The sequence below is a fragment of the Bacillus rossius genome, chromosome 6 (genome assembly GCF_032445375.1).
Source record: "Bacillus rossius redtenbacheri isolate Brsri chromosome 6, Brsri_v3, whole genome shotgun sequence".
NCBI classification, from domain to species: Eukaryota; Metazoa; Arthropoda; class Insecta; order Phasmatodea; family Bacillidae; genus Bacillus; species Bacillus rossius.
In genome coordinates this window covers 53,297,813-53,312,548 of record NC_086334.1, presented here as the reverse complement: position 1 = coordinate 53,312,548, position 14,736 = coordinate 53,297,813, and positions in this window count along the sequence as shown.

The window sequence follows — 14,736 nt, the reverse complement described above, 5'->3', positions numbered from 1 at the left end:
CTGTGGCAGGCTGACCGAGGGGCGGCGTCGTGGCGCCTCTGGCGGCTTGAGCGCGCGTCGCCTCGGCGGCTGCTGTGGCAGGCTGACCGAGGGGCGGCGTCGTGGTGCCTCTGGAGCACAGAGTGCGCGCCGCCTCGGCGGCTGCTGTGGCAGGCCGGCCGAGGGGCGGCGTCGTGGCGCCTCTGGCGGCTTGAGCGCGCGTCGCCTCGGTGGCTGCTGTGGCAGGCTGACCGAGGGGCGGCGTCGTGGCGCCTCTGGCGGCTTGAGCGCGCGTCGCCTCGGTGGCTGCTGTGGCAGGCTGACCGAGGGGCGGCGTCGTGGCGCCTCTGGAGCACAGAGTGCGCGTCGCTTCGGCGGCTGCTGTGGCAGGCCGGCCGAGGGGTGGCGTCGTGGCGCCTCTGGCGGCTTGAGCGCGCGTCGCCTCGGCGGCTGCTGTGGCAGACTGTCCGAGGGGCGGCGTCGTGGCGCCTCTGGAGCGCAGAGTGCGCGTCGCCTCGGCGGCTGCTGTGGCAGGCCGGCCGAGGGGCGGCGTCGTGGCGCCTGAGCCTCGAAGCCAGGCGGGCACCGCGGGGCGAATCCAGGCGGCGGGGCCTCGCACAGGCGTCTCGGCGTCGTGGCCCTGGGCGTTGCCTTGTCCAGCTGCTGTTTTGAGACCGCGTACTCATGTGGCAGTGAGGCCGGCTGCATGATGTTGAAGCTAGGCGGTGGCGACGGTGTGGCGCGACGTGTCGTTGTCGAGTCTGGTGGCGTCCCGGATGAGGCGTGTGTCGGAGACGATGCGGGTTGCGTCGGAATGGTCCTTCGCGGCACGGTGACGGTGGTCAGGTGCGGTGGCGAGGCCATCCCGGCGTCGTGAGTTGCCTCCGACACGAGGCGGGTTCGTGACGTCGTGACAGACTGCGGTGGGACGGTCGGCGTCATGCGTCGTTCGGTCGGCTTCGGCGGGTCCAGCGTCGTCACAGTCATGTTGAGTGGCGTCTGGTCTGCGAGGGGTGTTGAGGCTGGTGGCTTTGGGCCCGGGGGTGGATGGAGCAGGATTGGCGGCGAGAGGTTGACGAGCGTCGGCGTCGGGACGGAAGGCGTCCTTGGTGAGGCGTAGTGCGTCGGCGTGAGTGGCGTCAGGTTGATGTAGCGTGGTCTCGCTGGTGACGGTGTTTCCGGACTTGGGTCGGGAGGCGTCAGGTCTACGAGGGATGCCGAGGTTGGTGGCTCCGGGACAGGAGGCGACGGGAGCGGGATTGTTGGCGGCATGATGAAGGTCGTCGGCGTCGGGACGGTTGTACGTGACGGTGCGGATGTCGTCGGGGCGTGAGTTCGTGATACGTCTTGCGTCTGCGTGAGTGGCGTCTCGATGTCGTGAATTGTCGCGGCGTATCGTAGGGGAGGAATTAGTAGCGCTGCTCCCGAATACTGCACTTGGGTGGCTCGTCCTGCGGTACATCGCGCGCACGTGAACGTGAAGGACTCGCGCCTCAAAGTACCTTCACGCTCGTTGGTGCAGTCACGATGCCATAGGTCGGTACACTCGTCGCAGTGGTAGCCCATGCTACTTCCTCCAGGACACGACCGGCTTCCACACATCGTCATCCCGTATGTGCGATACTCTTGACAATAGCCACACTCGTACCCCGCGGCGATCCTGCCGTTTAAGTACCATCTCGGGTAGAGGTGGTAACACCCACTGCATTCGTCTGCATCCATCTCTTGTTATCGTGCGTGTTCAGCTGTGTCGAGTCGTGTTTTTCACTCGTGGCTCTGTGCGCGCTGTGCAAGTCTGCGCGCGGGGTCGCGCTCGCCGGCTAGGCAGGTGCCCGGACAGCCGCACAAAACAGAGGCCGAGAATGGCCGCGGCATGGGCGGGGGTGCGGATGGGCGTGTGAGGCGATGGCCGAGAGCGCCCGGACAGCCGCACAAAGAGGAGGCGAAAACGGTCCGCGCGGGGTGGGGGTGGTGACGTCGCTCCGTTGCTCGCCTCGCCGTGATGACGTGCGGAGGTGGGGGTGGTTGGAGTGTCCTTTGTCCGCTCGCCTCGTCGCGCCGGTCTGTCTGGCCTTCGACCCTTCCTGTGTCCAAAATGGCCGTTTCGTGTCTCCGCTGTCGCCTGTTGGTGAATTTATCTCGAAAATGTCCAGGAGGTGGAGAAAAAAAAATTTTCACGTTATTTTCTGCCCCACGCAGCGGGCGCCAAATGCCGTCGTCCGGGGTCTCGGGCTCGAGTCCCGGTGTGGCTCCTAGTGGGTAAAGGCGGTTCTTGCTACGTATTGTCCGGGTGGGCGCCAGACTAGCTCGGTTCTAGTCGTGAGTTTGGGGGTCGTGGATGTATGTGCCCCTGCGTGGCCCACTAGGGCCGGCGGCGGTGTTGCGTGAGATGATTTTAAATAAGAGGCGTGGAGTTAAGGTGGTGGTGTCGTACCTTTTATTCATAGGAACGAGTCGTACACAATACAACACTCTACAGAGGTCCCCGGGGGGGGTTTACTCGTTATTCCGTGGCGCCGTATGGTTTGTGTTCCGCGTTACGTGGCCTCGGACGCTGCTACGTCTCATACGTCTCACTGGTTACACGGGTAACGTAATTTCGTAACACAAAGGCGGGACACAAAATACACTGAATTAAGGGGGTGCGCACAAGTTACGTGGCACTCGTTTCTCGGGTAACGTAAGTTAGCAATACAAAGTACGGGACACAAAAATACACTGAATTAAGGGGGCGCGCACAAATTACGTGGCACTCGTTACTCGGGTAACGTAAGTTAGCAATACAAAGTACGAGACACAAAAATACACTGAATTAAGGGGGCGCGCACAAGTTACGTGGCACTCGTTACTCGGGTAACGTAAGTTAGCAATACAAAATACGGGATACAAAAATACACTGAATTAAGGGGGTGGACGATTGGAGACGGCCAATCCCGTATGCAAATGTCTCGGCGCGGGTGTTGTGCCCACTGTGGTGAAACACGCACCACAATTAAGTTTGTCCAAGTTCCCTTGCGGGTTTGTGGTCAGCGCCGTGCGCGTGACCTTAAATAAAGTTCTGTAAGTTGCGGGAGGCGGCCCGTGCCGTATACTGAAGAGCAGCCCCGCTGACCAAGTGTGGTGCGGGGTGTCTTTAAATTGATGCGGCCGGATTAGGTCCTGGACCGAAAAAAGGGACCGGGTACTCACGGAGAGGTTAAGTAATAAAAGGGGTTCTGTTAATTAGTGACTATATTTACCGGACGTTACTTTCAATGTAGACAAAGGATGTTGCCTCTCCGTGGGACGTAGGTCCGCCCCGGTCCATGAGCTGCGCTGAACTGCCGAACTCACATGGCGTCCGAGGGAGGCTCGGCCTCTCTCGCGCCAGGCGTGACCTCATTACGCTAGACTCCAAACGGGTGTGTCTGGAAGAGATTTTATTGTCGCTAAAATCCTAATTTAATGTTTTAGGAGGAATGGGTACGGTTCTTCTCTTGTCTACTCAGGTTTCCGCGGCTTTGTCTTTGATTGCTGTTCGGGTCGCCTGACTCGGGTGGGCCATGGCCAGGGGTGTGTTCCGTTAGCGGGAGCGTATACTGGCGGGTGCAGGTCGGGCTCTGGGGTGGTCGTCGGCCAGACGACGTCAACCTTGTTAAAATTCATTAAAGATAATACCTTAAAGGTTTTCGCACAAGTTAGGTGACTATGAATTATTAGGTGTTAAAAGATAGTTTCGCTACGGGAATTGAAAAAGTTTTATTTTTCTTACTTATGCGAATACATGGAAGTTCATTTCTCCACAAACGTAATTAATGTAATATTACTTTAAGAAAATATTAGAGGATTTAGGTCTACATAATATGCAATAATCAATACAATGGACTGAGCTATGAATTTAATAATATTATAGCAATTCAATGAACAATAAAATTTATTTATTGACTATATATTTTCTTAAAGTACAATTTGTATAATCCAGTTATTTTGTAATTTTTTCCCCAGCTGAGATTTGAACATCGTATTAATGTTTGTAAGCCGCGCTGCACTATAACTACCGTTCTATAACTCCTGCGAGGTGAGAATATATTATGATAGTAATAATCGTAGTATTGTTATTTTTTTAACTTGAAATAACTCTTTACTATGACTATGTTAGTTTAACTAATATATTCCAGGGTAGTTTCATTATCATAAAGTTCCATTTGGCACATAATGTGTTTGGTAGGTATGTCCCCTAATTACTATTAAAGAGAATATTAATGGATTAAGATTCATAAACGTAGGTACACTAGTTCTGTGAAAATTTCATTGTATGGTGCGCGCGCATCGTAAAAATTCACTCATCATTTTTACATAACTCGCCTAAAGAAGTATAACTTCAAAAATTACATACTTCATGCCTCTACTTAATCAATTGACTTTACATTACATACAATACAAGGTTCTAAAAGTGTGTAATATTAATTTTCAATTATTGTAAAACGTGCATATAATTTTTAAACAACGGACATCATATATAACATATTACAGATATATTAATTAAACATTTATGAAATAACTGGGTTCGTCATTCGTTTTTCTCTCACTGTTCGGAACGTTAATGAATTGCTGCTTATGTAAGAGAATCCAACGAAAATGTCTAAAATGAAGCAGATAAAAAAAAAATTACATCGGTCCTAGTACCTAAAGAACATTGGAATTTAGAGTACAGACTGCAGTTCAGCAAACCCATGAAATTATTTTCACCAGAGACTATTCTGATCGCTTGCCAAATATCTCTTCTTGGAGTGTTTGTGTGTCTCCTTCGACTGATTCGTCGGCTAAATGTTAAGCCAAGCCTAGAAACGCGCGGAAGTTTTGTAGGTAGAGATCTGCAAAATCATAGATATCTTTTCGTGTCAGGCTATACTTCACAAACGTGTGCATAATCAAGTCGATGTTGTCTTCATCGTCTTCAACCATCTCTCCGGGTCAAACATGGTTGGGTGGTTGTATGGTAATTCCTGTCAAATAATGCGCGATGCATTTACGAAGGCCATTCAAGTGTAGAAACTGTTATAGTATAGACTGTTGCACCTGATAAATTTAATCCTACGGGTCCTTCTTCACAGGGCAGCGTGGTGGTCAAATAACCCCGAAATGGTTCAATGTTAAGGGGAATGTATGTGTATCAGTGGGGCGGGATGATAAGTGCGACGCTAGCTGGTATTTCTAGTGTGGTATAGCCTCTAAGCATAAGGCTCTGAACTGGCGTGCAGTCTCCTCGTCGTCACTGAAAACGGTGAAATTTGAGCGGTCACCGTTACATTATACGGTGGAGAAATTAATATAAAGGTATATTGCAAATCCTTTAAGTACTTTTAAGAATCTTGTTTTACACCTAAAAATTATTCCGAAAACATGCCTTTTTTCAATTTTCACTATTCTAAAAACACAGTTTATAAAGTTAATCCGAAATCAAAAAGTACGTTTCGGCTTTCAGCTAATTCTTAAATGATTTTCGTAAACATACCACATTCAGACATCTTGAGTAGTTTTGAAACCGCGTGGATTTTTCTGAAGCTCTGCACACGGTATGTGCACCTGGGCAGACGGCGCCTTAAAGTGATAGCGTATCCCGGTATGATTTTTGCCAATTCAATTTTTTTTTGTAAATGAAACAGAAAAATTCATGAAAAATCACAGATATTTTTAAAGTTACATGAAAACAACTGTATCACTTCAAGATAGTGTTCGCTGTAATACTGGGTTCGGATTCTTTCCCGGGCACTACTGCTCTGTGTTGTCCCAGTACCCCCATTAGTTAAAGTTATTTGTAAACTTTTCCCTTAATTGCTTTACAGAATTAACTGCGCATGTTGATAAGCATATGAAAATCAAATTATCCCCATTTTTGAATACTTAGTATTATCTCGAAAAATAATCAAACCATGTGTCGTACAAAAAAGGCAGTATCTTTCTTGCAGTATTACAAGCTATTTCTTGACAACTGGTTGCCAAAGGAATCATTTGTGAAAGTACAGGGGAATATATTTTTTCTCTGTGTGTGGTTTCCCACCGCGCCCGAACTACGGAAATGCCTCGCCCCTGAGGTCGGAAGCATTGTTTCAGCGGGAGTCCGGTGGTGGAGCACCCTGGCGCTGCCAGCCCGCGGGTCAGCGGGGGAGCGGGGGTGAGTACTGAGCTGCTGGCCCCGGGATGTCCTGTGCACACTGCCCGGACACTGGTGAGCGACCCCGGCCAGCTGGTGGTGCGACGAGCGGACCTCGAGCCCAAGGTCGTCCCGGCGCGGGCGGACCAGGGCAGCACAACCGTCCACGTGCACCGGACACCAGTTCCGTGAGGCAGCTGACGTGTCGCGTCAGCTCTGTCAGTGTGATCAACATCGAAGGAACATCCGTGCTCGACATCGCGGCCGGCGTGTTCTCCTAGTTTTGAGCGCTGCGCAGATTTTAAAAACATTTCTGAACTTTTACAATATATTCCTTAAGAAACCAGTTCACAAGCAAGATGTCGTGAATGTAGATGGAATAATGTTTTGTTTATTTCTAACCATGGAAAAGAATATCTAATGTTCCACAATTGTAATATTTCCATGCGCGCAGTTAATACTGGAAAGCTATTCAGAGATCGGTTTAAAATACCTCTAGCTAATGAAGGTATTGGGGCAACGCAAAGCATAAATTCCCGGGTAAGAACACGAACCCAGTATTACTACGAACACTAATTGACAGTGATAGAGTTATTTCCGTGTAAATGTATAATATTTACGGATATCTGTATTTTTTACATTAATATTTATTTTTTCGTTTGCAAAAAGAATGTGCAGTGCAAGTCATATTCGGATGCCATGTTATATTACATGGGTCAATAAGTCTGGAGTAAAGCATATGAATAAATAGCACTTGAAGAAATAAAGGTTTAGTATCTGAAGGGGAACTTGCGTTAGCAAATGAACGATTTGATATTTATAAATAAAATAAGACAACCAAATAATTAAATGAAACTACACAAACGAGATTTGTCAGTCAGTTTCCGTGTCAGAGCCGCGTGCTGTTTCCCCCCCGGACATGAGTCACAGAGACTGAGCTGACCCGCCTGCGCTCGTACTCGCCATTTGCCAACAGCACTGTCAATGTAGACCGATGTGAACCGAACACACACTTTTAATGTGTATCTTAGCTCTCGGTATACTGTATTTACTAGGAGTAATTACTTGAATCGGAAGTCGCATGGAACGGATATGTGTAACCACGTTGCTGACATTTGTGGCGAATAACGGGAACCAAATTTAACAAAGCAAAAAAGAAACTTTATAGTGTTAACTGTTTAAAGAATTTTAACAAAATGGGCCTTTTATTATGGTAATAAAATTCGTTGTCGAAAATCAGCCTGAGTTTAGTAATTTTTTAAATTTTGTTTCGCATCTATCGGAGCCGTTTCTTTGTATAGGTTAACATTTCGCTCTGCAAATCGCATAATTCGGTTGTCCACGTAGCTGCTCTAGCAACGAATTCTAGCGGCGTGTGCGGAAACTACGCTTGATTCGCTTCCAGAATTTAAAAAAAAAAATAATATTCGTATGTTTATTACGCTTAACAATATTAAGAAGATTTGCACGTTAAACTTCGTGTGCGAGTTTCATATCATAAGTGTATTTTAAACACAAGAACACGTGAATTTTCTCGTTACTAAGATTAGATGTTATACATCTCTGGCGAGTACTGAAAGACTCGCTCACAATTTTTTGTTAAATATCATTTAAATGTCAGAAAAATCATACCCACTAGTAATGAAATAACAAACAAATACTGCATTAAAATTCAGATGTACAAAGCACTATGAGTTGCAGGAAGCAAAATTTCTTGATTGTACGACAGCACCAGTCAATGACGAACCTTTACGCCACATGCTCCTGGATTCAAATTGTTAAATTGATAGAACTTTCAGTACAGAAATGTTATATCCTTTCGTGGTTAGAAGCAGAATTATTGTTTTATGTACTAAAACTAGTAACCTGCATGTGTTGATTATTTATTGGCTTGGAATGGGGCTGCGAACTGTTGATAAAAATTAAATAAATAATGACTAGAATGGAAAAATTAATAATATTTTAACAGACATTTTACGTGAATATTATTTAAATTATAATCAAAAAATTTGCACGTGATAAAAGCATGCCTCGCCTCTCGCTAAGATATTATTCGTTCCAAACCCGGCTTGTTTGGAGAAGGAATTTTCACAATTTGGAGGAGTTTCACACCAAGGCCAGATGCTGCTCCACGATCTCCATTTCTCACCTACAGAGATAAAAAAAAGGCTGTACTTTTACAAAAGGTTCCTTTGGGAACCAGTTCCAATAAATGTTTTTTTAATTGCTATGGGTATTTTTTTCATGTATGAAATAAGTTTTTCAGATAATTCTAAATATTTCTCTCGAAAATCGGCACATAATTGTATATTTATTTGATTTTTTATTGTAGCATAATTTTTAAACCATAGTACAGACAACCGATTATTCAATAATTATACTTTGTTTTGTTTTGTTACGCTTCTTTATGTGCGCAGTTAAAACTGGAAACACAGTCAGTAAAGTCAATAAAGTTCAGTTTAAATTTGAAAAATTAAATTAATTAATTTACAGAATAATAAAGATATGACATAATTTGCACTAAATATTATAAGATTCTTAATTTTAAATATTTAGTATTGATTATTTAATATTTTAAAGGAAAAAAAATATTGTGTGGAGTCCCTCCGCATGGAAGAAGTGAAACTTAGTAATGTGGAAATGAAAATAGGAAGGGGTAGAAATTTATCTTTAGTGAAATCATATTGCATCAAATCAAACTAAAATAAATCATGAAAGCCTTCAACGATAAAAGCTGTTTATTTAATTAAGCGGACGGGTTCGCCCCAAGGAGAAAATTGACGCGACGAGACCTCGTGGACATAGAGAAATGACACACACTCACTATTTATGTGTCTATGAAACATGATTTTTTTCTGCAATTTAAATTGTAGTATACAAAAAGGGTATTGAAAATTTAAACAAATATGGCAACACTACAAACTGTCAGGAGCTTTATTTTTTTCTTTCTCTCTACTTAGTTCCTTACAATAGCGCGTTCGAGTGCCACACATTCACTCTCGCTCTGTCTCTTTCTATTCCCCCTCCCCAGGAGCGTTAAACGTTTAACGCAACCTTGTTGGAAGTCACATTAGAAATATAACTTCAATAAAATTATGTGTAAATTTTTGTAAGAAATATTCAGTATTATCTAGAAAAAAATGTATTTCATGTATGCAAAAATAACCATAGTCATGTGGTGAACAAGGTTGCAATATATTATTTGTAGTATTCAAAACTATTTCTTGGCAACTGGTTTCCAAAAGAATATTTTGCAATAGTCCAGAAAAGTTTTTTCCTTATGTACTTAAGTTACTTTAATTCACACATTGGTGTGAGAAACAACACCAGCAGTTCACACCGGCAATATTTCCCACTACGTTCACAAGGTCATTAAGACCTGAGTCAGTGGTGTTGATGAAGCGTGTATCGTGTTGCAGATGGTCTACGTGCTGGCCGGCTTGGTCAGCCTCCCTCTGCTGGTCACCGTGCTGTGGCTGCTGCGCCAGTTTTGGCGCATGCTGGCCTCCTGCGCCGGCCGGGGCTGCCCCGCCAGTCGGCCCGACCACGGCCTGGAGGAGGTCGTGATCATACCCGCCAAACACCAGTTGCACTGCTCAGTTCCTCATCTGAAGGAACAGGGCGTGCCGTCTTCTAGCAGTGCCCTGCTGCGTGATGGGCCACTAGCATCTTCCCAACAACAACAACAGTTTTCACCCGTTTCTCTGATGGAAGAGATGTTGCTTGCGTCGACTCGTGAACAGATGCAGAGTGCATCAACACCTCAGCTGCACGACTGCTCACTTGCCTCTTCTCGCGAGCAGATGATGTCCACTTCTGCTCCTCTGGACGAAAAGGCGGTGCTGATGTCCATCCATGACCAGCTGCACCTGGAAAATAGGGAACTGGTGACCTGCCACCACCATATGCTCTTGTATTCAACGGCTCCACAGGTGGATTACGTTAAGGGGTTATTCGCTGATTACCAGTCTCCTATCCGTCACGTAGAAGAGACGGAAGTAGAGGCCACATGCGACCAGGATCAAGCGGTGCTTTCACCTCCGATGCAGGATTTGGAAGCGTTTTCCATCCCTGATGCCTTCGCTCCTGCCGATGCCGACAGTGACAACCCACAGTATCCCCAGGAGTCAGGGGTGAGTATAATAATAACTATAATTATCACGAGGGTGAAACCAATGGCAAGGTACGCATTCTCAATGACTTACGAGTGAATAATAATAGTTTTAACAAACTAAAATATACGCCCTTATATGAAATGCAACAAAAAAAGAAAATAAACATTAATAAATTTGAGTTAAGAATAGTGTAAATAATAAAAAAATGTATTTTATTGCAAAAAAAAAATGGGGTGCATGGTGTAATTAGTTATAAATATATTATTGACAGATATGCGTAGAATAATTATCATTTGATAATATCTTGAATAGCACCCCACGCTTTTTTTGCAATAAATAAGATTTTTTTTTCTTATTTACACTATTCTTAACTCAAATTTAATAAAATTTATTTTCTATTTTTTTTGTGGGATTTTCTATAAAAGAGTATATTTTATTTTTTATGCTATTAAATTTTTTTTTAGTTGGATTTTCTATAAAAGCATCTTTTTTAGTTTTTTCAACTATTATTTATTTTTCATTTTTTAGTTACTTTTCTTTATTACATCAATTTACTTTTATAGTGAGTTTGAGTAAATATTGGCTGTTTTTAAAATATATATTCGATATAGTGTGTTGAAGAACTATAGTACACAATATTTTCAACATCCTAATATGAAAATCGTAGATTTTTAAATAAAATCGGGAAGTCATTCATGTATAATTCTAAGTCGGTAACTTATCCGAGAAATGAGCAATTTGGGCGCCTGCTGCCTCCCTTGGATGAGATAGCTGGTTCTCAGGTTTCCTCTCCAAAAATTTCATCTTATTCAAAGTCGGTAACTTATCCGAGAAATAGGTGATCGGCACGCCTGGTAGTTTCCCTTCTTGGTCTTGGCGCAAAGACACTATACCAGTAAGGAAAAAAAATCGCTAACCCTGATTATCCTAGTAAGGATAACGGGTTCAAAATATATAACTGTCATCGGTCCTTGATAAGTACGCCAAGTTTCAAGTTAATCCGACGTTTTGAAGGAGGACAAAATCATGTTCAAAGTTTCCATTACATACTAACATACATACGTATGAAGCTAATTAAAGCTTATTAAAAAAGAACCAACAGGTGCCTGACATCCCTGGATGTAGAATGGAATGATTTATGTCCTTGGGACGCTGTGCTTGGAGAAGATTAAGAAGATATTGTCGGCTAACGACAATGTGCCCCACATTTGCACTTTCGATGAACCTAGATCCGAATCCTCTAAACTGAAAGAAAAGTTTTTAAACTTAAATAAAATATTCGTGGCGAGGTGTCTCAGGAGACTTTTACCCTGATGATGAGAGCTTAAATATCAAACGAAATGTTGGTGAACAACGTAGCTAAAGCCTATGAAATAATTATATTTTTTTGTTGTAATTTTAGAAGGGAATATATACTTGACCCAACAAACGGTTTCGTAAACTCGACTGTTTATATCAAACAAACTTTTTTTTGTCAGTGAGAGTACTTGAAATATCTGATCGCTACACTTCTATATTCCCGAAGTGAGTTTGGTGTAACGAGGAACACAGCCAGATATACCAACCAGGAATATTTTTAGCAAAGCATGGGATCTGAAGATGATGGTACCACTAGTTTATCACCAACGAAATCCACGTCAGACCTCCAAGGATCAAATTTGGGAGCTCTATTATGTTGTCATCCAGGTCTCACTATCCTTAGCCTTTCATACCCTGGTTTTAGATCCAAAGTTAGTCAGATAACCGCGCACGGATGCGAAGATCACTAATTATCGTTTGCCGCAAGGCGCCAAACGGAGCTGCGTTATTTCTTTTTTGTGAGTAGAGAAAGTGGTAGGGCCTATTCAACATATTAGTTTTACTGCGTGATTGAGATCAGAATACTGGTTCATGTTAACAAAGTTTCTTTTTTGATTAACTAGTATTTATAGTCTTCCTGCTGATGACTGGGCCAATGAAAATCAGTACCTCTACAATTAAAAGTTGTATTTACTTTATTATTTCGTTTATTTTGGTTCTTCTCTCGTCAACAAAGAGGTCATTGCAAACAGACAAACACAATGCAAGTCAGGGAAGCAGGGGAAAGTAATCGGCATTGGCCTATAGTAAAAAAAACAATTCTAGGATTTGTTTCGAGTGACATCAGGAAAACTTTGTAAAACCTAAATCAGAATTTATGTTTTAGTATTCAAACCCGATTCCTCCAGAAAGCGAGTCTATTATTTTACGTAAGTTCCACTATCCTCTGTACTACTTTTGATAGAACTTTACGCATTTGAAAATTAAGGCATTCTGTTAAAAATTATTCCAACCCGGGGATTAAGAAGAAGCTACAGAAATTTTGTCAAATTACTTGGCCCGTAAGATTTCTGTAAAATTAAGCTATCTTTAATCATTTTCGCGATAAATCATACTAACTCATCACTTGCAAGCCGTATCAGGTGACATTGTTTTGCTTATGCTTGTCACGCTGAAGTATTTCTAGCCAGGTAAATTTCACGCACTAATACGTAGCTTAAATGGTATTCATTATGGTTCACTCAGCTTATTTTCCGGATGTAAAGCCAATTATTATTATTTGCTTGTGATAATGCTTGAAATGACATGACTATAAAAGCAATGGTTCGAATGTTATTTAACGTTTTAATATGCTTTGTTTACCAAGTCAAGACACTACTGGGTCCAGTGCTGTAGCTTGTTTTGACGGGAAGAATCTAAAACAAGTGATAATTAGAAGAATATATATGTTTTAGGCATTAAGTTAAATTATATCCCCATTTAGTTTGTTATTACACACATCAATGTTATTTAATTCAAGTTTTAACAGGAAAATAGTGATTTTCGCCAACTGGATTAATTCATTAGCGTTTAAGTTGATTCACACTAAAATGTTCACAAATCTGAGGATTTAACTTACTGCTAGCTTTTATTTATTTTTGAAGCACTCCCCGGACCATTCTCGTGACTCACGAATCAGTTATCGGTTTTTCTCAACTAAGTAAGGTCCATAATAATGTATGATGACAGTAACAGTTTTGTATTCATAATGCAACTTATGTATGTGTGTTTCAGAAAACCAGCTTTATGAAATCAACCTTATCAGCAGTTATGACAGCCAGCATCTCTGGCCTTAGGTTACTGCAAAGGACGTGGTTAGTTTTGGCTTCTATTACGCCCTATTGGCTCCACGGCATCACTCATCACCGAAACATCCAGCTTACTTATCTGAGAGAAGTGGGGGAGGTGTTTAATGGTTACCCTCCCGAACACCGACAAAAATCGCCATTTTCTCCGAGGGAAGAGGCCTTTGAATTTTATTCTCTTGAACAACTGGTAGTAGACACATCGTTTCCGAGGAAAAATGTATGTGAGACCTATCCCCCCGAGCAGCTGCAAGAGTCACCATCATCGCCAAGGGAAGAGGCCTTTGAAAATTATCCTTCTGAACAGCTGCAAGATTCACCATCATCTTTGAAGGAAGAGGTCTACGAGACTTATCATCTTGAAGAGCTGCAAGCATCAACATCATCTTCAAGGGAAAGGGCTGTTGATGCTTATCCTTCCGAGCAGCTGCAAGACTCACCTTTATCTTTGAGTGAAGATGTCTATGAGACATATCCTCCCGAGATGCATGAAGCACCATTATCCCCGTGGGAAGAGACTTTTGACACCTATCCTCCCGAGCTCATGCAAGATTCGCGATCACATTTGAGGGAAGAGGTCTACGAGACTTATCCTCTTGAACAGCTGTAAGCATCAACATCATCTTCAAGGGAAAGGGCTGTTGATGCTTATCCTTCCGAGCAGCTGCAATACTCACCTTTATCTTTGAGTGAAGATGTCTATGAGACATATCCTCCCGAGATGCATAAAGCACCATTATCCCTGTGGGAAGAGACTTTTGACACCTATCCTCCCGAGCTCATGCAAGATTCGCGATCACATTTGAGGGAAGATGTCTACGAGACTTATCCTCTTGAACAGCTGCAAGCATCAACATCATCTTCAAGGGAAAGGGCTGTTGATGCTTATCCTTCCGAGCAGCTGCAATACTCACCTTTATCTTTGAGTGAAGATGTCTATGAGACATATCCTCCCGAGCTGCATGAAGCACCATTATCCCCATGGGAAGAGACTTTTGACACCTATCCTCCCGAGCTCATGCAAGATTCGCGATCACATTTGAGGGAAGAGGTCTACGAGACTTATCCTCTTGAACAGCTGCAAGCATCAACATCATCTTCAAGGGAAAGGGGTCTTGATGCTTATCCTCCCGAGCAGCTGCAAGAGTTTCATACACCTTTGAAGGAAGAGGTCTATGAAACATATCCTCCAGAACAGCTGCATGAGTCACCATCATCTCTGCAGGAAGAGGCCTCTGTATACCTACATGTATCGACATTGTCTCCGAAGAAAGAGGTCTTTGAGACTTATTCTCTTGAACAGCTGCAAGCATCAACATCATCTTCAAGGGAAGGGGGCCTTTGATGCTTATCCTCCCGAGCAGCT